This window comes from Vanessa tameamea, chromosome 15 (genome assembly GCF_037043105.1).
Source record: "Vanessa tameamea isolate UH-Manoa-2023 chromosome 15, ilVanTame1 primary haplotype, whole genome shotgun sequence".
NCBI lineage: Eukaryota > Metazoa > Arthropoda > Insecta > Lepidoptera > Nymphalidae > Vanessa > Vanessa tameamea.
The window spans coordinates 6691167-6716643 of NC_087323.1; the positions used below are offsets into that span (position 1 = coordinate 6691167).

At 29.9% G+C, this 25477-nt stretch overlaps 1 protein-coding gene across 2 annotated transcripts in view; it reads left to right on the forward strand.

Moving 5' to 3' along the window:
• LOC113399027 (uncharacterized) overlaps positions 1 to 25477 on the forward strand; it is a 190739-nt gene that overhangs the window by 156449 nt on the left and 8813 nt on the right. The gene's annotated exons all lie outside the window — the stretch shown is intronic.

The following is a 25477-nucleotide window of genomic DNA, read 5'->3' on the forward strand; positions in this document are numbered from 1 at the left end:
TCATTGACTTGATATCGTGATATGCGCAGTAATTTTGTGATGATATTCATTTGTTACTTACATTACCGCCTTCTTCTTGTCCACCTCGCGCTCTGTGATATTTTTTTTTTGTTTTTTTTTTTAATCTGTCAAATTCATGACGCTTTGTGACTAGATTTAGACTCGGTTATGTCTTGGAAAAAACTTTACGCAAGTAAGTGGAAGTTTAGTTATATTTCATATTAAAATATGTATTTTTAAATTAATTTATTTTTGAGAATATTCTTAATGGCATTATTGTAGCAGGTTAGGTTATGTAGGTTTTTATTGAAATACTATAATATGTATCTGATGAGAATAAATGTATAATTAAACATGTGACATGTGCTATTTTAGCTAATCAATAAATAAAATGTGAACATTCTTAACTTATAAAGCGAACAGTGTATACAAATAGGAAATAAATACTATTCAAAGTTTTAATTACAAGAACATGTCAAACCCGTCTCAATAGTCAGTTACATAAATTAGCGACGTCAATTAACCGTTTAAAATACTATGTTAATAAAGCAAATTGAATTTATTAGCCTTAATTATTTTATTAATTCAACATAATTCGAATAAATCTAATGGAGCTAACGTGACAAGCGTTACTTATCCGACATAAATGTTATTTATAAACATAAATCAACGAATCTGATATACATCGTATTGGCAGATTTAAATGGATCAATTTTACCTTAATTTTATTCCTTTTCACGTGTCATAAACGTTTAAATACTTCGATATGAAATAAATACAAACGCTACATAATAAATGACTTATTTTCCCTAAAGTTCACTATACGTTAATCTTTTAACAGTCGAAGAAAACCGTATTATGAAATGTTTATAGAAATAAATAACAGTTATAAACACTTACACCGTTTTAGAGGACGCGTTATTTTTGGAGCGGCAACTAATAATAGATGTTACAAATAAACCCAGCTCAGTCATCAGTGATACTCATGGTGTATTATTTCGAAACGAGAAAACAATTTCTGTACTCTTCACTGATTTGAATTTGAATATATTTCTACATATACAATAATAATATAATTGAAATATACTTGAGAAGATACTGGTTAATGTAATTTATTATTCGTCTCATATAATTATATTATTAACGAATAAGAAACTTTACCTATCTGTTTGTTACCTCACATCGCAAGTAAACTGCTGTATGGACCTTCATGAAATTCTACATAAACGTAGCCTTTATAAAGGTTTATACCATGATACCGTATTTACGAAAAAGTACTGGATCCTCTGAGTGATCGAGGAATTTATTGCAGGACATAGAAAATCTTATTCTTCTTAACTTAGCAAATGAACTCACTTGTATTTACTAAAAACTTAAGTATTCAAATACTCCTCGTTAAGCCCACGAGAACAAAATATTTAAATACATTCGACCATACAAATATACATATCATAAACATTAAAATACTATAAACTCTTTAATTGCTTAATGGAGGGCAAGCTTTCAGTTTCACTGAGTAAGTTAAACATAACAAAACTCAAAACCGCAGTAACGGCTTGTTAATAATAAACTTATAAATCAAAGGGCGCCGCTTTACAACGTGTTAACTCTCACCGGCTGGTTGTAAACATACGTTTTATTGTGCCGAAGGGGACTATCTACAATTAGTTACACCAAATTGGTGAGACCCACATTCGTAAACACCCCGACGTAGTTATTGTCCTCATGAAAAAAATGTTTGTTGGGGGTTTAGTCTTATCTACATCTATACTGTGTTGTTGTGCTCCAACAAATCAACGACATTGGACGAATTTAATCAACAAGCGTCCGGTCATACACCTTACATCTTTTCCTTTATTCATACGTATGCATTACTCTGGTATATTTCGAAAAAAATATAAATACTTTTTTATTTTACAATGAATTTTTGCAAGCTGACGAGCTCGGCCACTATATATTTGGTCACTATCGCTCACAGACACTGGCAATGCAATATATATGTACAATTGTATATCCCTTTCACCACATTTCTATAAATTAAATAAACAACGTTTAATTTACCTAAATATATCGCTGAAAGCTTGACAAAGATTTTAAAAGATCACTTATGTAATGAAGTGGCTCATAGAGGGAGAGGCTTCAGGGCAAAGACCTAATCTCATTTAGCATCGAAACTGATTACAGCATAAAACTATAATACGCTTTACTTATATAAGTTAGCGAATAAATGAAAGCCGCTAAGACTCGTGTAGGCAATTCGTATTCCATCAGTGTATGAACTTTGATCTAGAGAATAAACTTATAAATTGCTTTTTTTTTGTATCGTCACATAATGCAACAGAACTTTAGTACTACAATACCATATCAAATTAAAATATACTTTATTCAAGTAGACTCTTACAAGCACTTGTATCGCCACTTCACAATCACAAGATTAAGATTTATTTATAGTCACTTTTAGCTAATAATTGCAACTATTATGTAGCTGCCATTACATCAAACCTCTTTTGAAGTCTTTTACTATTTACACCTGTTAAATATAATTCCAAACTTAAAATTTAAATTAAGATATAAAACTTTCGGTTTGAATATTAATCGTTGCTCTTCTCGATTAACGGATACTTTCTGCTAGCACGGAATTTATAGCCGTTAAATGTTAAAAACATTGACAACCTCATATCGCTGCTAATAACATCAAACTGGTCTTAACTAAGATGTAAATTAGCACCAATTAACTTTTTACGACAGCAACAAAAACACACTAGAGACATTAAAATTCCCGGTTTTGATATACACAAAGGGCGTGAAACAAGAACGTCACATCTCAAAGATACAAAGCGTAACCTCTATTACAAGTAAATGTCAAACTATTTTTAGCGGTAAAATCAATCGTCTTGACACGTGACGACACAAGTCCCGTCAGTTCCCTAAATGATGAAACCGAATGTCCTTGCCCGGACGATGTGAACATTACCTCAATAAAATACGACGCGACGACATCTACCAATAAGTCGTCGTTTAAAATTCGTGGCTCGTCAGGGATTTGGCACTTCAACGCGGACTTTGAATTTATAATACTTTTTATAGTCTTTTTTGGATAAAATTGACACATCACATTAAGCAGCTGCAAAAAATATTGAAAGGACTTGTATGATAAATGTACTCTTATTAAAAAATACTGATGTCCTTATGGTACTATTAATGTATAGCATATTATGGAAAATATAAGAATCTAGCTCAAGGCGGTACACTTGCTCACAGCAAATGATTTAATTTCTCATAAAAGTAATAAAATACAATACTAGACCCATGTATAGCAGCAATGTTAAGTATTCTATCGGATAAATAAAGATGAAAATGTAATTAACTAGTAGGTTAATAATAATTATCTTCGTTTTAACTTAACATACCTACTTGATTTAGAATAAATATCAACAAATTTCATATAAAACAAAACTTCGGGAGTAAATATTCATCAAATGTGTTTAGTTCTCAATATTAAAATGAATATATTACCTCAGGCCATCTTAGTGTTACAACATTTCCGTATAAGATCGCTCGAAAATTTGGTCTTTTTACTATCAAAAATTGTTAGCAAACATAAAAGTTATTGTATAGATATAGGGAGTCAGTCGTTAAATACTTATACTTTAAAAAAATATATGTAATATTTATACTAGATCTATTTTTGTTTTACAATATTCATAATTCGCATAACTAACTGGTTCATGTTACAAAATTACAAAGCCTCTAGATTTCTCTTATCGTTCGATACGAAACAAAATAGGAAATTCTAAAGTAATTCCGGAACTGAACGTGTGTTTATAATGATAAAAATATTTATCTACTAAGTCATCTTGGCGTTAAATTAACAATGTAATAATTTATCATATTAAAGTAATGAGACGATGGTGCACTTTTAAATGTAATTGTTCTTTTGTTTGTATTAAAACGATACTACAATAAAGATTAAACCCAGTATATTTCAACTTTATTAACAAGAAACCGTATAAAGTTATTAAATATCAAAAACACTTTAAGATATTTGTATTAAAACCGCAATTTTCTCTTAATAGTTCAAGTTACTCAGAAATGAGGTGTAATTTTGACAGCGGTCGGTGGCCTTTGTGTCCCCTTAACACAGATAGGCTCAAACTAGAGCACCTCGTGCCTAATGCCTCTAGTCTAAACCAATGTTACTACTATGTATTCTAATATATATTAGTGGTGTTAATAATGCATGGGATTTGTAGGTCCTATACCTATAAATTATTTGGTATAAGTTTTACCAAATTACTAGGCAAAATAAAAAAAAATTGATAAAGAAATGGTTCTTGAAATTAAAAATTATGTATATTTTAAAATAAGCAATGTTATGTATAGTTTTATTAAAATATAACATTATTCAATACAATATGTAAAACAAAGTATTGAAAAATATATCCATATTATAAAAATGCAATAATAACATCATTATTTTTCTTCTGGTATTTACTTGTGTAAACGTTCGCGACCGTGAAAAACATAAAACAATATAATAGTTCCGACTACAATGCGATAAGTAAATTTGCTTACCGAGTAATTTACGTTGGAAAAAAAAGCGGCTCGCCTTAATAAAATATTATAATATTTCGGCTTAATTACAAACATTAAACGTTATGAAAACTCGCGAATTAAGTATTCGCGAAGTAATAAGCGCTTAACAACACATTTACGGAATAGTGACGTAAATATCGGAAATAGATACGTAGTTTTTATTACATAATGTATTTGAACAGAACTAACAAGACAATGGGTTATTTGTTAATTGTATTTTATTATATTTTGTGTTATATTTTTTATCACGTTTTATTTATAATTATTTTTAATTAATCACATTATATTAAGATACCAATGAAAAATCACAAAAATATACTATTTAATCTCATCCTGATTTATATCCAATGTTTGCTTTTCAAACGACTCTCTATTACAAATAACCTTAAATATAAATACGTCGAAGCAGAAGAGACCATTCTCTCGATATCGGTATCTGCAAATGGAAAGTACATGACATATCTTTAAAAAAAGACATATCTGTCTGTCACGCGCATCACGCAAGAACCACTTGATGGATTTTAATTAAAGTTAGCATGGCTTGGCATCCTGGCTCATTATGCAGGATACTTTTTATTACAAGCAACGGCGAATTTCTAAGAATTATAAAACAAAACTGTATCTCCTTAACTTAAGTGCATGACTTAAGCCTCGCCTAAAGAAATACGTAATAATAAAATATAAATATTAGGGAATGAATATAAAATTTTATCAAATAACATCAAATTACATTTAATTAAGTAGGTCCTTAAAAGCATATTGTACAGTTTGAATGTCAATGAGTCAATCCAGAAAAACTCGCGAGAAAATCAGTAAATACTACCTCATAAATCAATTATTTACAATAAAGTTTATCTACAAAAACAATACCACATTTTTTAACTTTTATTTAAATGTGATTATTGAGACATACGACTTGGCTAAGTGTTTTTTTTCGAAATGATTGTTATTTATTAAACAGCAAGCTTAAAAAAGTTCTGCGGTATTGCGTTATAGAGTCAAAAAATATTTTCGAATAAATTCAATATTCATAAATATCAATTCGTGACACGTCGTGATAAATTTTGCGTTGATCTCAAACATATGTACATATATTAGCAATAATTAAACAAATATTTAAAGAAATGTTTTAAAAATAATGAAATGGGAAGCAGGCCTACATGAACATGATTAAAACGAAGAACCTGTTTTAAATTCATACATTTCATACGTCCGTTTCGCACAGCATTTCGAATCAGTTATATCTGCGGACTGCGACTGTTACCGCATAATGAACTGCAAATAGCACAATAGTGTTTACGCTGACAACTTGGATGAAGTGAATATTAGCCTACTTTCGTAGAACTTGGAGGCAGGAAAAATTGTTGATTGAAATAACTGCTCTAGTATAAATACGAGTTTACAGAGCTGGCCTGCTAAACATTTGCAAAACGATTTTAAAATTGTATTACGGTAATTTTATAATTGGAACTGCTTGTGACTATCCTTCAATAGTGTATGTTAACATATAACACCGCTCATACAACTAACAAAACATAATTTTCATTTGCAGTTAAATTGTGATCTGATATAGCTGAGCAGATGTCACTTGAGGATCTTAAACGTAGATCGTTGGTTTAAATTCAGGCAAGCACAAATGTGTTTTCACGTGGTTATTCGAGTTTGTAATATATCTCGTGCTCGCTGGTAACGGAAAACAACGAGAGGAAATTAATCTGCATGTGTCTAATGCAATGCTGACACATGTACAAGCATTCACTGACCCTTACTGGAGCACTTTCGTAGAATAAACTTTATTTATATATTGTTCTTCGTAGTTCAGGAGCTACTATTCACTGTTATTTAAATTTTGTAGCCTTTTAATACCTACCGTTTATTAGTTATTTTTATATACATTTTACTTCTATATATTATTTCTATAAGAACTCACTTTGTAACTCACTTGTGAAACGTTGTGTGTTAAACCGACTTTGAGTGGTGATGATGGTATACATGTCATAATTATGTTATCAGATTGAGACGCTTAAAAGTTATTATATATATATTCTATCGGAAAATTGTCAGTAACGGAGTCTGGGAGTTGGAAGTATGTACACTCCCGTGCCTCGGAAAGCACGTAAAATACGTAAAGTTATCCCGCGCCTAAACTCTTTCTAGTTTAGTTGTCGTCTCATCGGATCATGAGACTACACGATCGTTTTCGCCAATGAGTTTCAAGTATGTTCTTACAGAATAACTCTTATTGTGTATATATATATATATATATTTACTGATATTATAATATTATTTCTTTATAGAAGTACTTATAACTCTATATATTTTTATTATTTTTTATTTAATTATAAGAATCAAATTAAAGATTATACAAACGGCGGTAACAATAATGATTTCTATTGATAATCATAATTACTAATAAAACAAGCAGTCTTATCATCGAAATCAATTACAACGAATTATGATAAGAAACTTTAGGTATGGAAGTCAATTAGTTATCATACAATTATTACATATGTAAAAAATTGCATGTTTGTCACACGATCACAGCTGGATACTCGGCAACAAGCCTCTTATTGATTACTTATAATTTTTTTACTAAATAGGGCATATAATACGGTTTACTTTATATGGTCGGTTATAATTCATTAGAAAAATTATTAGAATTTTAATAATACATAATCATTAATAAACATAATCAAATAAATAAACATTTAATGGATAATGAAAAACAATACCCTATTCAGTTATTAATTGTTAAACAATGAATAAAACCAATGCAGCGAGTTGTGGACGTCAATAAATCTTCGTAACCTACTAAAATATAATCGCAAAATATCATAACGTTAAAAGTTATCCATTACAACAAATGCTAACTCATTTCAATAAACATTTTATACAGTTCGTAAACAAGCGATGAAATCGGCTGAACAAACCAAAGACTCTATGTAAATAAAAGGGTCACAAAGCATCAAGTCCTATTTCCATGTGATGTGTAGGTATAATTCAGTGGGGCGATCACTCAAACGTCTGGTTTGCGATGTAGGACAGGCCGGCGCCTCGGGATCTCATTGCGTGAAGTCGCGACTGACCGACGCTAGATATACGGAATTTGCTTTGTATGTATTCGGAATACTTTTTAGAAGTTTCTATTTAACTTTATTTCAAGGTGTTTTGACGGTATGACTAAAAATATGTAAACAATCACAATAAACAAATGAAAGGATATAAGATTATACCAAAGTATAAATCGAAACTGAAATTTAAAAATGTTTGGATATTCTGTTACGTAGTTAGTGAATCGACTAACTCCCCAACGCACGTGTAATACTAGCCGTTACTCACTGGGTCCCCGAAGCGGAAAAAAGTATCCTTTTTCCTATTCTATGACGTAATCGACCTTCATGCCAAATTTAATTTCGTTCAGAAACTATACTAAAGATAAGTACAACAATATTCATCATAAGACTATCTTTAAGTTGCATCGTGAAAAGCGTGAAGAATATTCCATAACACTTTCCAAGACTCCTAAACGTCTGAATCAAGTTCTAAATCCATACATAACTGAGTTATTCATAGCTCAATCGCGTAGCACCGAAAATGCTTCCGTATTGCCAATATTTTTCCTTTTCCGCTTACGGCTTGTAGGAATAAACGGTGAACTCGAACAATTCCCAGCGCTTTTCCGTACGTTTAATTTAACCATCTTTGAATCCCTGAATGTCCAATTTTCGATACATATTTGAAAACGTTGTTAACAGTTTTTTTTATGGACATTAAATCAAGATATACACTAACAATAAAAAATTGTATGTGTTTTTATACAGACAAACGTACTTTGTTATAGTATGACAGGGGCGATGTTTTGATGATTTTAACAAACTTTAAAAAAAAACAAAATCAAATAAACCCGATCTGAGCGGTATTTGGGTAAAACCTTATAACCTGTATATAAAATTCAAAGAGAAGCATTTCACATTTTTTTTCCATATAATTGCTAGAGTGAGGAACAATATATTTTTAAGATTAAACAAAAGCATACCGAGAAATATTGAAAAAATAATCTGAACTATCTTATAGACTATTCGAAAATGAGGCCATGATTCTTGGCACACAGAGTGTCGATTGAGTGATAATCGATTCGTGATTGTTTTATGAATCACACTCCGAAGCTGCTACTTGAGTTAAAACAAAAATGAAAAATACAACACACACTGAATACCATCTTACAATACGAAACATTTTTAAGACGCGAAATCTCTGATTAAAGTGTTAATTAGGTGTCGGCCACGTTGAATAAATTATACTTAGTTATTGATAAACTTTATTTTCATTCGAAAGAGATATTATTAAAAATAAATACCTTAAGAAAATCATCCTTATAGACTTTATGTTTATGATATTACGAAACATCTATTTTAGATGTTTCAGAATACATAATCAAAGTTTCCAAAAGAGCCTTGAATATTTATCATTTGTTGAACAAAACTAAACAAATTATTCATAGTCTTCCAATTATGTAATGAAAGTTCATTTTTGAAATAAGCGAATACATTTTAAATCCTAAAAATACAAACAGTTCACAAAAGATAAAAATGGTCACGACCAGGCGAGGCGGGTTGATATTTTATGTCCTTTTATAGCATAATAAGAATTAGCTAAGTTCTTCACATTTAAATCGCAAAAGTTTCATATCAAAGCACACACAATCACAAACATCACAACGATGTAAACATATATCTACAATCCACGCGTGACGTGTTGACGTAGTTAACTATGTCTCATTAAAATATATTTAACAATAAAACATACGAACTGTATTATTTTAAGTTGGTTCTTTAGGTTCGATATTGAAACTAATATATACGCTTGACCTTGACGTTTGACAAAACAAAAACAAATAACTACATTTTTAAAATATAAAAATACCCATTCCACAATACACGAAAGTCAATTTGCACGAACAGATTTGAACGATCTTATATCCGTTATTTTGATTTGAGCATTTTCCGCTGTTTATGTTCTCGTCAGTGGCTAAACTGAATACTGATACACACTACGGTCTAACATTGATTTAATAATATGTATACATATGTATTTACATATAAAACTATAGGCAATAGTAATAATATCAAGCGATCTCTTCCGTTCTTTTCATTAAAGTTTTAATTGGAACGCAAAGTGTATAAAAGTAATCTCTCTTATATTCATATGTCTATGTATTTACTGTTATGTTGGTAGTAAAGCTTTAAAATAAATCATAATAAGTTAATAAAATAACTACAACAATTTACATAAATAAGTGAAAATACATACAGACCAATTGTTCAACAAAAACTTTCATATAAAAAGTAAGCGGTGCGTCACGATTAAAACATTCTCATTTTCTATCTCTTTCTGTTTTGAAACATTTAAGTAAAAATCGCGTAGTCAGTGCAACTTGTAGTCTATCTGGGGGCCAACCCTCGACAATTCAAGGTCACAAGGGTGCGCACAAACCAATCCGCTTTATTTATGAATGCCATTTTAAATTGCATCCATTTTAATGTATATTTACCGTGTGAAATTAAATGTCCATCGTTTGCTTACAAAGTTTTAACAATATTGTTAGCGTGTAAAAACTTCATTAGACAAACGACATACTTAGTTTTTAATTGACTATAATTATTTTTTACCTGATTTATAAATATAAAGTATAATAAAATCAAATCAAAATGAACCGCATCCACTTTTACAATTTTAAAATCCAATTTCGTTGTAGCATCGGTGAATTGAAAGATTAATTTTTGAAAACAAGCGAGTATTGTAGCAATGTTAGCGCGCTTTACAAAACGCTCTCATTATAAAATGTATTTATGATTTCTCTCTTCATGATGTTTATGTCCTCCTGACCGGAGACTTAGATTATACCAGACATATTATAGTGCTCATGTTTGCAAGCACTCTTTATTCCCTTAATCTCAGATAAATCCAAAAGGACAGAAGTCGCGGTGCAAGCGCAGAACTCTTTCCTTGTCTAAGCTTAAATACTGCCAACTTTCAACTACTGGGTACTGAGAATTCATTAAGAGAAAAATCCAATAACTTTTTACTGGTCAAACTGAATCAGGACCTCGGGATTTGCGATCTGATAAACTAACCAAAGTCAAAGAGGATTGCTTCTTATAGTACATTTATTCATTAAATAATCTCTTACATACGCTGTTTTGAATATTTAAATAAAGCGCTCTATTAAGATAACTTAAAATCTAAATTTAAAAATGATGTCAAATGATAAATAAACAAATGATATAAGAAAAATCATCGATTCAAAATCTAATCACAATTATTCAAGATCAGATCAAAGTATGGCTACACGTAGTACTGTATAGTTGTTTCGCTTCAACGAACGACTTTTATTAGCGTTTTCCGCGAAACGCGATCATTTCATTGTTTTTACGAGCCGTGCCGATTTATGTTATCAGCTTACATGTGCGAACTGAATTTGTTGATTATTCCGACTTTTTGCTTACGTTTCACTTTACTATATTGACATAGGAGCTATTTTTGTGTTAATTGTTTTAACGCTGTGCTAAAGTTCGGATTTTATTTAATATTAATTGCCTTTTCAGTCGGTTTTCGTAATTGTATTTGAATAAATCATTTTAAATAAATTGTTTCCTTGTTATAAATTAATATTAATTTTGATTTGATTAAAGGAACGAAAGGGATTCGATATAAGGGATACTATATTATACATATATTTTCATTTCTTTAGGAGCAATAAAAATCAATCTATGGTCTAATTTTTATAAGCTCTAATATTTTTCATCTTATTGTTTTTTTTAATTGAAATAAAATAATTTATAGTAGTTTCCTAGCTGTTTTTTATTATTATTATTGTTGTTTTAATTAAGAGTGATGTGTAAGCACTTTGCTGAAACATGCATCCAACTTTAATAGAAAGGGTAACGCACGCGAGCACCGCAAAAAGCCGCGAAATAAAAAAAAAACGTGAACATTCGTCGTGTCTAACTAATCTGGGGACAACGACCTCTCAAATACGATCTTTGACTCTAGCATTCTTGAATGCAAAAAATAAACATGGATTTCCATTCAAAATGGCGCGAAATTACGTCATTCAGAAACAGCCATCTATTAATGGCGACAATACAGAGCTTAAAATATATTTCAGTCATTATAAATTTTCATACAGTTGGCATGGATACTATCAGGTTTAATGAATATTATGTCTCTAAAATAGATACTATTACAAATACAATAATTCATAATAATCAGACAACAAATATTAATAATTCATTATATTGACGCGTAAAGCGATCTTACCAGCCTGGAACATTAACATTACATTATTGATCAGCTTACTTAGCTATGCCTGAAACTTATCAAGCTATACAAACTATAAATTATAAATTTTCCTTTATACTGTATTTCTTAATTTATACTATAAATAGATACAATTTTGTAAATTTCCGTCACCCAAAATTAAACCTTACCAAAAATATACCATATAATTAATTTTTATTAAGTGCATTTCATGTTTTTTTTCTCTTTACAGTAATATTTTTCGAATATTTTAAATTTTCACCAATATTCTTCATGCCAATGTTTTTAAGCAAAATAATAATACTTTATAATGACAAGATTAGATATTTAAATCTTATGTTTTTAAACACGCATAATTAAAGCAATGATTTATTTTGTTATTCCTTAACATAGTACAACTTACTTTAATATTAAAAAATTAAGTCATTATATTATTCTGTAAATGGATAATTATGTAATATTTTAGTTCAAATAAAATTACGGTAAGTATATTTATCTTACGTTTAATAATACTTATTAAGGCGTTTCCATGAATAACATTATCACAGCTCATTCAGCGCTGTGTAAGAGAATCATTATTTCGTTTACGTCATCTCTGAGGTCAATGACTTTGACCAAACCCGGAATATTTCCGCCATTGCAATTTATCAAACTATTATTTTAATAACAAATTAGTTGGAAAAAACCTGCAATAACTATTTATGAACTGTTCAATAATAATTAATAAAAACTTATTTCACTTGTATTTATTAAGAGCCTACCTTATATGCGTTGTTTAGTTATATTATTTCTCTCTTTCTGTCATCATTGATTTTATTTTAGAAAAAAGAAGACGTTATTGGCCAACTAATCGGCCAGTTAAAACGTATTAACAACATTTATTGGTAAAGCTTATATATACTTGTATTTTTATTATATATAAATAAAACACAACAATATTTGCAAGTAAATATGAGTTTAAATTTAACTTCAAATATCTCGTTTTCAGATATGTCTGCACCAGCAATCTTGCCATCATTCTTATCGTTCCTTTTTACGAATTTGTTGTTTAAACGAAATACCACAGGATCTAATGCGCAATTCTTATTTCAAATTTATTGCTCTTTACAGTATTACAAATGTTCCGTTACATACAGACTGTCTTGACGGTGAATAATGTTCCGTGTTGCCAGAACAATAAGGACTAAAAGCAAAAAATACAACACGTTTAACTCACAGTACCTTCTTCCTCATACAGCAGCTAATAAAAATTGTAGAATGCTTCATTGACTATTCAAGCATTTAATGTCTAATCACCTTGTAAGGAACATTTTAGTGGCGGCAAAAATGGTATATACCATACAGCGTGGGGTTATCGATGAAATATTATCTGTGAAGCTTAATTTATTGTTTAAAAAATACACCTTATAACAAAATTTTAATATTCTTATAATATATATTTTCTTTTTCAAGTTCTATCGTGTAAATTATTTATAATTTTCTGCGTAATATACGACAAGGTATATTTTTTGAAATAACAAATATATCATGTACCACTTAATTTTGGATACAACTGCTTCTCTCTATAAGAAATAAACAGAACTCAATTAAACATCTATGTCAGAACTAGTTATGTAAATTGCATAGACAAATAAATACGATTAAATTTGCCATAGAGATCGGTTAAGATAAACCATAAAATACTTACGAACCACGACGATAGGATATTTTCATTAACCAGCGTCTATTATATAAAAATTTAATAAGAATAGTTTACGTCTGCTAATGCATTTTGTACGGTTTAATATTATTTTTAGTTTAATGCTCTCTCGTCCCCATCTAAAACAAGTGTAATTATTCCCTATACTTTAGTTTGACACATAATTATTAAACAAGAATAATATTGACAGAGTTAATAGCATATAGACGGTGGTTAGAAGGGGACCGTGTAACAAGTGGTTATGCCACTTTAGTTGTTTCACGCTTGTTGTGCTAATACGGGCTATAACTTAAATATGTTTCATATAAATTCAAAACCATTACCTTCCCCTTTCGACGCAGTCGCTTCCGACTGTTCATCATTATAACCTAAATTATAAACTAATTGAAATTTGGAATAAACTAAATATTGCTGGCGCTGAAGTTTCTATTGAATAGAGGTATCATTTTAAATTGATAAATGTTACTTTAAATAGTGTATTGTTTTGATATTACATTCGTTTTTAAGTTAAGTAATATTTTTATCTATATAAACAGTATGTAGCAAGTTCGATGCTCCATTTATAGATCGTTTAAATACAAATGAAATGCAGCAGATATCGTATGCATTTTTTCAAACGTCGACATAAAAAAATTGTCAGTCTAGACAGCGGTATTCATGTTACATTCGGCGCCTAGCAACGTTTTGTTATTTTCACTCAACATTCGTGATTAAAAAGAAAGTTCTTTCATTCACACAGCCCAAAACAGCATAAGCAGCCAGCGCCATTTTAAAGTTCTGTTTACTGTTTAAATGTAAATTCTAATCCATTCCAAATAAGGATGCGCCACCATAAAAACCTTTGAAAACAAGTGTTCTATACTAATACTATTTTTACTTCGCTAATAATAATTGAAATATGACGATCTCTTTCCTAATAACAAACGATACTGTGTATTCAAATTCTCAAATGAAGATTTGAACTAATATTTATTTTCTTAATTTTCTGCAATGTTCTAATTAAGGAGACGTTATGGCAATAGCTGCGATTGCGGAAGCTATCATTATACGTTACGTGAATTAGCAGCGTTTCTTGCGACGTTTATTTGTTAGAAGAAAAGTTACATAATTCATCATCATTTCTTTTGCCTTTATATTCCCGCCACATGACAGTCGCAACTGGCGATTGCGATTGTTTTCACGGTCAAACAATAGGTAGTGTGAAGGAACTCGCAGATACAAATTCAAATGCGATTTGATTGCGGTTACGCATATTCGATTTCCTAACTTGTAACTAAATTAATTCGAAATACCTTTATTTAACGCGATTGCATCGAATTTATACATTAATTTCATGAATATCGGAAGCTGATACGGAATTCGATTTATGGAAGATATGTTTTAATTTATACTAATATTCGAAACTAAAGATCCAAAACTAGATATTTCATTTAATAAAAACAATATAAACTAAAACTTCTAAATTAAAATTCAAAATTATATCCAGGTAAATATGTAACTGTAAAATAACTTTATATGTCGAATCATAAATAAGAGATCTGTTTTTGGATGAAATTAACATGAACAGGTATTATTAAATTTCAATAAAAAAAATAGGAGCGATAAAATTATAGTAAGCAGTGTTGAATAAATCTATACATATAATAAAATGTCTGTTTTGTAATATTAAAATGATCGCTTTTTACTACACTATTACACTGCTTATTACAGACAGACAGACAAAAATTGATATAAATGCAAATGCATTTTTATCAATTTTTGTCTGTCTGTTTGTTCCGGCTAATCTCTGGTACGGCTGGACCGATTTTGAAGGGACTTTCTCTGGTAGATAGCTGATGTAATTAAGAGTAACTTAGGCTAAAACTATAACTTTTTGTTAAATTCAAACGCGCACAAATTCGCGGACACAAATATTGCATCAATAAAATAAAATAAATGCTTAAATATTATCAAATATTAAATAAGTTGGAACAGATTCGTAGATAAAGTTCAATCGATTCGGTCTTAGATCGATTTAAATCTCAGGTTATTGATATAATATTAATTTCGAATGGGTCAGCTCAATAAAATAGAAATTGATTTAGATCTTTTGACTTTTGTAAATATTCTACCAGTGAGAAGCTAGGCAGAATTTATTTTACGTGATGAAATTGAATGACAACGAATGAATGTGTCAACTTCGAGCTTCGAATATAACCGACCGAATGATTTCTGTTACGTAATAGGTGAAAGTGCTTGTACAATGGATTTTTACGATTCGTTCCAGTATTATCTACTTCGGTGGTCCAAACATTAAGTTACCACAGAAAGTACCGTTACAAATTTGCGTTTCGAAAATAATACTTGGGCTCCGGTTATTTTCTCGAAAATATTAGTCTCGCTGCTACCACTACTTCCAAACATAGTCTATATCATTTATATTTTTTAAATCTGTATATTAAAATATCTTTATTCAACATTTGTATTATTTTTCCATGCCTTAAGTGAATAAATTTACTAATAAGCAATTTAACGCAAATAATTCATTATAAAATGAATCTTATGATTTCACAATGTATTGAACTGAAAAGTTAGTTTAAGGGGATATCTTCGTTCGCTAAGACCTATTTATTATATCATACACGACCGCCTGCGGGTTCTACGTTTGTAGATAGATCAAGTTTCTTGAACTTTCTAAACAATGAAATAACATGTCGCCACTAACTTCTATTTCTAAAGTTATACGAAATTTCATTTGGTTTAAATTTTCTATAAATATACATAAATAGCGCCATTTGTGTGCAAAAAAAGTTCCAAGTTACATTTAAAGGACTAATTAACTGTCGTCTTTCTCAATCTCTTGAAATTAAACTTCATACAATTTATATAAAAAAAACCTATTTGCGTAAATATAATAAAACATATTGCAAATTTAATTCTGAAATCTAGAGCTTGTGAAGTAGATCTCTGCTATTATTACTAGCAGCGGTCACTTAGATCATGATAGTGCACTTTTTGCGCAGTGTAGCTACTAGTCTAATAGCTTGCTCGTGTCTATAATAATTGAATGGTTAGTTGGAACTAGTTGCAGATGTTTGTTTACCGATTACGAGGTAATAATGTATGCGACTTTCATTCATGTATGATAGATTTATTATTAGTAACGTTATTTGCGCCTATAAGTGATTATTTGCGGGCTATTTTTATTCGTGCGCAGTTTGCGGTAAACTTAATAGCATACTCCGGGTTGCAAGTTAAACGATTACAAACACCAGTCTATGGTAATGCTTATAATCTTACTATGCAAATGTAGTTTTTAGATTTTAATATTAAATAATTTTTGTGCTTTTTTTTTAAATTAATTGCCGAAGATTCTAGTCTATTCTAGTCGATTTTCAACATCTATATCGATACTTCCTTCGTGTTTTCTTTTATATTATTTGTTCTGTACTCAGCGATCATTCGTTGAATATTAACATGGCTATTGATGTATGTTTTACATATAGCTTATTATTCAGTGTACTCTATTCATGAAAGCGATTATCTGGCTTGTTTGATTTGTGCGCAGGTTGCGGCAAGCCTACGTGTTGCTAATTGAACGGTTAACCTTAACCGGTCTCACTGTTTGTTAACCGATTACGCGGCGAATTATCGGTTGTGGTTTTTATCTAGCTTATATTTATTTATTTTCTTCGCGGTTCTCACTTGAAAGCTTATATTGATTTATGCGGAGTTGTATGGCATACCGCGTCGGGCATACGAGTATCTATCGTGCTTACGAAACTTTTTATAACTAATTTAACATCTTTTTATTATTATTCTTTTACTTGTTCATAAATAATTGTTAACATTAAGGCCTTAATTATATCACGACCGCGTAAATGAAAGGGAATGTGACAAGAATGCTAACATATTTTATTTAATTTATATATTTTTATAAATGGGTAAGTATGGTATGATATAAAGGTGCTATAAAGATATTTATTTTATCCACGGGAGGCTCTTAATACTCTAACTACATATATAAATGTATTCTCATATAATACCGCAATTTTATTAAGTGTCATTTTTTAATTTTATACGAAGCAGAGTACATAACGAAAATTATCAGTAAGAAACTAAGTCCTCTTAAATGATTGTACGTTTTAACCTCTACATTTGATAACTTTAAAGTGTTTGAAAGTTCGTAAAACTTGAGAATGCATATAAACCGAAATACCGGAGAACAAACTAAGAAAAGTTTGCACTTTATAATAATACTACCTGAGATCAGCGACTCCGCTCGTGCTTCTTTTGATATATGGTAAAACAGACAATTTAATGTCTTTAAAAAATATCAAGGCTATATGTATGTAATTTTTTAAAGATCTTTGAAGCGGTTTAATCTTGATTTGATCATTAGTATAAATGAAATTTATCTACCATCAAAATTGTCAACATTACAAAATATTTTAAAATAATGCTAGGATGTTTATTTGAACTTAGGTTAAGCTGGTAGTAACGTAAATAGTCTTTTTGCTATTTGCAAAATGTTAAATTATTTTTGATTTTAAAATTATTGCCAACAACAAAAATAAAGAATTAAAATATATAAATAACACCATAAGAAAATTTAACGCAGTCTGATTGAAACGGCATCGTTTATTCAATCGAATTTTCAACTTATTCTATAACAAGGTTACTTAATTCATAATCTCTGCTATTATTAACAGCCAATATGTTTTATAGTATAACATTATATTCAATAACAAACAATAGCCATTTCTGTTTACCTTATATTAAAACGAACGATGTTTAAAAATATAGAATACAAAACTCACGGAACGACATTCTCTTCGTGCGAAATAAATGACTAGCAAAAAATTTTATCCAAGATACTACCATTGACCTAGAGCACGTCAGTGGGACACAATAAAACGTAGCCACGAAGATATCGCCGCAATCGATCCTGTAACGTACAATAAAACCGGTAAATAAATAAGTACAAAAAGCTGCTTCAAAAACCGCCCTTAAGACGTCGAGCAGCTGCGACACTGACTCAAGGCAAACCACCCGCTTCTTTTAGGCCGTCTTTTGCAACTCAAATGCACTTTTTTTTCTTCATTTCTTTACACCGGCTAGAGCCACGGTAGCGATATACAAGTGAAAAGGTAGTCTTTTTATTGGTATTTGTATTTATGAGCTGGAAAAGGCTAAGTTATGGCCTATGAGCGCCACATGAATCGGTACATAAGTTAGCGGCTGCTATTAATTTGTAACATTGGCATAATTAAGTGCATTCGCTGCGAAACGTAACGTTAAAATAATAGGCCATGATGGTTTTCTGGGAAATTAATTTATTTGTTCAGTTTTTATAAACATTTAATCATGACGTGTTTATGATAAAGATATTTTGTGAACATGTCATATTTGCACCTGTTATAGGGAACGATTTTATACGTTTGTGTTATTTAAGGCGTATACTTGCTATTCCTAATCTCATTGCCGTTACGCATGATTTGTTATTTAAAATAAATTTTATTTTATAATTTTTAACATTATAAAAACTTTATTCCTATTTGAATTCCTTAGTTTTTATACAGATTTCAGTTATTATTGTAAAAATATGAAACATATTTCCCAATTTGATTCAAATAATACTTGTCAAAATACAGACTGTTCAACAATTTCCATTTGCCTTTTTATAGTTGAAAGTTCATCTAATCACCTATCATATCTATTGAATAATATTATAGCGTAAACATTTACATTAATTTTATATGTGGATATATACTTTAGTATAAATTTTGAGGGCTATAAATAAGCTAAATAAATAACAATAATTTTTTTTTTTTGTAGCATTTTATGAACTTATTTACCGGTACTGTATTCGGTATGATAATTCGTAGATTGATAATTATAATTTATGTGCCTACAACAATCTTATAAACTTTAAATGTATTATTATTAAATGAAATACAATATTTGTTTCAAAGTTAAACATTAAAAACAATTATGTAGCTGATATCTTTGTCGTAAAAATACGAGACCAAGTAATAGAGAAAGCTTACAAACAATAAACATAAGTTACCTTAAGTATCTAACGGTATAGGTCCTATAGTCGGCAACGTCGTTCGGGGAGAAAATGAATTTAACGAACTTGATGGAACTGGTTAACTTGTTAATAGGAATATTAAATGAAACGATGAGGACATATACATATATAAAATACAATTGAAAAATGAACAATAAATGAATATTAACCTATTAATCAAACATCCGTTTAAAAAAACACAGAAAATAAACAGGAAAAATGATGCTATAATACGTTATATTTTTATATAGAAATGATCTACGCTGCACTTAGAAAAGAATTCTATGGTCGCTTGTGTAAATATAATGGAAACAACTGGAATAACCTCGCTTATTGACTGTACAAACCAACGCACAAAATAAAGCTCGAATAGTTTAGTCCCTTTATCGGATCGGTCGCGAGAACGTCGCGCGGCATGTCGTCACAATTAGCTGTCCCTTACACTTAAATTTATCTTAACTGCGCTACGTGCGTGTATTGCTTTCGAGTTAAGGTATTATCTATACGTTAATAATGCTTTAATAAGAAAGTTGAAATTCAGGTATTAGTATACTTTAAAACATTACCCTTAACTGGGTAACATTCAAGAATGTATCCGTTAAAATGTTGTTGATTGGTTAGCAGTACGCCTTAATTGTGCCTCGATATTGTTTTCACTTCAAATATGATATGTGTTGCCTTAGTTAGCACTTAACACACCAAATCTGGATGTTATTCAAAATTATGGTTACATACAAACCAAATGTTTAATTTTTAACTACAGTATAATTCAACTTTACTGTATTTAACATAAAGTTGCATATCTAATGTGTCTTTAAATAGTTTACCTTTTGAACTTAAAGATTTATTATAGCAACTGACCTTTTTTAAAACGTACATAAATTGTGGATAAATCTAGTTGGACTAAATACATAGTAATGAACTTTGTACATATAAAATTATATGTTAAACTTTTATACGGTCTTTGGTTAACGTGCGTGAAATGTCATATATGAATCGAACATGATGTAGCAAGACGTACGATAAAACAGTTTTAAAACTTATGTAACTGCCAAGCACAAAGTTCTATCGGTTTTTAATAATTTTTTTAAGCATTTTTAAAATATTAATAAATATAATCTTAAACTTTAATAAAAACATGCTATTTACATTACTTTAACAAATTAGCTAAAAATTAAATACATCATGAATGAAGTAAATGTGAGTTTATGAATGCAAATAACTTTTTTAAGTGAATATAATAAGCGGTAGACAAATATATTCTCAAATTACAAGTTACGCCGTTCTTATTTTGCGTATATTTACTAAATTTATATATCTTTTAAAAAAGAGTACCTATTTTTTTTACGCTAATACAAACACTCAACATTTTACAACCATAGATCATAACAAGAAAATTAGATATTTGTAACAACCCAAGCTACTTACCGTTGCGTACTTAAGTAGGTCTTTTGTCAATATTTTTTTATATCCATTGCAAAAACTAAACTTAAAAAAAAACTTTCACAGACTACAAATTGTATCTATTGCAAGAATAGCGTTTTTTTTATTGTCTTTGTCACGCATTACGATTTTACGAAGGAAAATAGATGGGTCACAATTCAAATTTTTATTAAAAAATATTCATTGTTTAGTAATTTTTCTATTCATATTTTATGTGTTTAATAAGCGGAATTTTTTATACGATAATTTGCGTATTCGAAAATGTTAACAACCGCTAAATTACCCCCCGCAAGTGGCAAACGTATCATTATTAGAATGAAACAATCAACTAACGATCAGGGGTTCGCCTCTGAAAGGTTTATTAATAATTAATTATAGCATTCCATAAATCAGTAAAAAACATTGTCTTTTTCACTTTTATATTATTATTAGTTTCCGCCTGGGGGTGTGTCAACGTTTCATGAAGATCGCTTGAGTAGTTACGGCGGGAAAGCGTTAAAAACATACATAACTTAATTTCGTATTTATAACATTACTTAGCAATAAAAAATAATTGCTCATATGCTATTAAAAGTTGTTGAAAAGGATTTAGTAATAGCTTATTAACGACCCGTAGACGAAGGCTTTTCCATGAAAGAAGTTTTAAAGCGTGACCCGCTACAGTGCTCTACTTTGCAGCGTATATGAAAGAAGCTTTAGAATATCCTTGATGAGAAAATTCAAAGAGTTTTTTCTTACTTTGTACAGATGAGTTAAATATTTAAATTTTCTAATTGAGTTTTGGAAGTATAAATGATCCTAAGCTCCTAAGTCTCGTACATCTCAGTAATTAAAATAAATATCACTTTCACATTTAGAAATAGCTGACTTTGCCAAACCTTATACATTGAGTGGCCGTTTTTAAATCAATATAAGATCCAAAAACATACATTAAATGTGAAAACTTTTGACGCACTCTTATCAACATCATTTATTTTATTATTCTGTTGCAATAATGTTATCGGAACATTTTCCATGATAAAGAGGTCACGTATCAACCGGATGTGGAATACCACAGCAATTACGAATTTCGATTAAAGGAATCATATATTCTAAATACTTAATAAAATCAATATATATTCATTTAGGAAGCAATAAAAATTTGTATTGTTAATTTTTAAGTAGAACCAATTAATTAAATGTGGAGCTTATTATTAATTCCGAATATGACTTCCACCGCAAATAAACCGTTAAGTAACTAGTCTTCATAAATAATTTCGGGGCATAAACGTATTCATTATTTACAAATAAATTAATCCTGTAAGTATTAAACGACAAATTATGATATTAATTGAATTATAACACTGTTGTATTTATTTTATTAAGTAAAAAACAAAATTATTTGTTTGTTATAAAAGTGTAGACTATGTCCCAGGAAGTGCGCGTTGACCTTGCGGAGTCGGAAACATGATGTTATGAGTTTATATTTACTTCTTGTTACTAGAATATTTGTAACTGTTTCTAATAAATTGATCGATGTTATTGAAGATATAAATAACATTGTTATGGATTTGACGCAAAATTCACTCCTGTTGGATCAACGCGATTTGATGAGTTTATTTGTTATTTATGAGTTCACTTATTATTATTTTTGAATAAGGAATTGTTATTCAGTTAATACACTCATTCGCTCAAACACTTATAAACAGTACTATATTTTTCAATATTTAAATAAATAAAAAAGCTTCACATTCATACATGAAATATATTAGTATGTTCGTGTTTGAATTTGGTTGTCTGGTTGGGGACATTTATTGTTATTTGTTTTTTAGTCGTCCCAATGTGGTAATATTCGAAAATAAATAATTTATCCAACTGACTTCTTTCTTTACAAAAACGCTGAAGGCCTGTTAGTTTAATTAGTCCTTGAAGCGTTGTTTACATTTTGACCACCATACGGTGTTCCTTATAGAACGTTCGTTGCGTCTAACGGATGTGGGATACCGCATCCGACATCGTCACACTAAAAACTTTTTGAAATTTGTTTTTTTTTTATTTAACTAAACAGACCATGGATATGATTATTGATGTACACAGTATTTGCGCAAACTGTTATAAATAATATTATAGTACTTATCATCTGAAAATCAGCTTTATGACAGTTTTTATTTTCATTACGTAAAAAATATCAAGATAATGTTGCATTAATATTAATTTCTGCTATGTTTAAATTTTTAAAGTAACTGGCGAAGTTAGCTTAAAATCGATTGCAAAATTTATACTGAGTTGACAAACAAACAGCCGCGAAAGCGAGATAAAATCTAATGTAAATATTTCTTTGATATATAACACATCATCTACATATGTAATAATAAAGCAACAATTAAATTAAACAAACAAATTTATTAATTGATATTAATGAAAATACATAAGAAATGGGACTAAAATTATGCCGCGTATATTATCATACATATTATAATTTATTTTCCCTATAGTCAGGGACCGACCGAGATGTTCCAATGAATGTATCTTAAATGTTTACGTACATTTGACCCAAACATGTAACAATCTAATCTTTGACAATCTGAATCAACACTAAAACTAAAATCGTTATAGGTATTATAATATCAATTGAGGCGTAAATGTATTCATTAATATTCATGAATACATACATTATCTTGGCATATTTACTGAATGGGGCAATTAATAAATATCGATGCAGTCCATGTTTACTTAAATCTGACATAACAAGGAAAACCAATCAATATGATGATGTCAAGTAACCGCAAAACATTCAGCGTGCTCACTTTGACACAAGGCTCATATTGTGTATAGAATTTCAGAGAAGTTACTCTTTGTGATCTGAACGTGAATAATATGTTTTTTTAACACTAATGTTAATATTTACATGTTTAATGTAGGAGGGTAATGTAATAAAGTTTATCTAAAGGTATTAGAAGCTTGTACTATTTGAGTAGCGTATACGTGTGCTTACCAAAATAACATACAATTAAATTGCTTGTACAACAATAAACATTGGATTTGTGTTTGTATGACATGCGCACTGAATATAAGATGGGTCGGTAGGTAACTAGCCTACCTAGTTGCATGGAACATGGTGAATTGTAACTCTAGATAAAGCTATTTGTACACCATGCTAGTTTAAAAACCTCGAGTCTCGAGTTTAAAAACCTAGACCTCGGTCCGGCTCGTCTAGGTCTAAACCATCTACTCATCGGTTTTATACCACCAAACAGCAATACTTTATATTACGGTGCTCTGATTTGAGTGAACTAGTACAAAAGACATATCACCTAAAATCCCACAAGTACAGCAGGGCCGATACAAGACTTAATCAAGGTATAAGAAATTGTCAACATAATCCTATTGTGAATTTGTGACCACTTAATATTAGATGGCCTACTGAGTCGCCTGACTGCTTAGATACACTAGAAGTAACTAAATTAGTTGTTAATCTCCCTATTGTTCATAAATAAGATACAAACATAAAATCTAGTTTCTGTACTAAACTAAGTTAATGAAAGAGTACGTGCAAAGACTTAGGTATCCTAGTAAGGGATCTCTTCCAATTAACCTATGAGTTACTGAGAGGAAAATTAACAAAGAAGGTGCAACAGAAAGCTGAATACAAATTAATGCTAATATATGGATCCTTTTAATAAAACTACATTAATATTTCAACAAATTATTTAATTATTGTCTTCTCTAAAATGGCTACGGGCATTATATATTATAGTCTCTGTGCATTTGTAAAATATTTTTGTGCATCTTGTCCTTCGTTGATTATGTATTAAGACCACGTACGTTTATGCATGTGTAATTGTCATTGGTTGGGTTTATTACGAATATGGAGTGGACATTATATTTCATATAACGAGTGACTGTCAGCATATGCCGGGTCAATTAGCATGAATTAACGCTAGATAGGCTAGCTCCGAGCAATAAATTGCCCTATTGAATAGATAAGGCTAAAGATAACGTATTGAAATGCACGGCGGACTTAACGCTAATTGATTGATTTAGTACACAATATACCTTGCTCTTTAAAAAAGTAATGAGCTTTTAAAAATAGACCATCTTTAATTGGACTTCTGTATTTTTATGCGAGATGATTATCCAATACATGTCGGAAATAGACGTTTTAGCTGAATACAATAGCGAACCGAGATGTTTGAGTGGCTAAAGTATATGAACTGAAGATAATGGATTTAAAGCCAGGAAAGTGCCGTTTAAAATTAATGTGTTTTGTTTATAATTCATCTCTTGCTCAGCGGTGAAGAAAAACATCGTGAGGAAACCTTGATATGTCGGTAAAACCTTCTCGAGAGAACACACCTTTCAATTAAGCTATTGACTTAAAATTACAA